Source organism: Aethalodelphis obliquidens, unplaced genomic scaffold (genome assembly GCF_003676395.1).
Source record: "Aethalodelphis obliquidens isolate GAN/ISIS:26980383/991018 unplaced genomic scaffold, ASM367639v1 scaffold66, whole genome shotgun sequence".
In the NCBI taxonomy this organism is placed as follows: domain Eukaryota; kingdom Metazoa; phylum Chordata; class Mammalia; order Artiodactyla; family Delphinidae; genus Aethalodelphis; species Aethalodelphis obliquidens.
In genome coordinates, this window is record NW_020838010.1 from 7,686,725 (window position 1) to 7,687,269 (window position 545).

Below are 545 nucleotides of genomic sequence, written 5' to 3' on the forward strand. Positions count from 1 at the left end.
AAAAAAAAAAAAAAAAAAAAAAAAAAAAAAAAGCTCTGCTAACATTAAATAAAACAAACTCTAGAAAAGGCAGCAGCTATCTTTCTATTCTTGCCTTTTCTGGACTTAGATTTTATACATTTATTCTTTTTCATTTTTTACCTTTAAGAAAACTTCTTTCTAGCATACCCTTAGAGATCTCCCTTGTGCAAAAGGACTTGGATTAGACTGATATAGTTCCCTAAGCATTACCTGGAGCACTTGCTAAAATACAGATCGCTGAGCACTAGTCCCAGAATTTCTGATTCATTTGGGAACTACTAACAAGTTCCCGGTGCTGCAGATGTTGTTGGTTCAGGAACTATACTTGGAGAACACCTGAATTCAAATAAGTAAGGGTCATAGAGATTTTGTATTTTTAGCTAATTAGAGGACAGAACCTAATGTTTATTTACCTACAGTATGGAGACTGAGTTTCTACCTACTGCATAATGACTTGGCAAATGGAACTTTATCAGTTCGGTGAATAATATCCACTATGTGTCAGGCACTATGCTAGGTGTTAG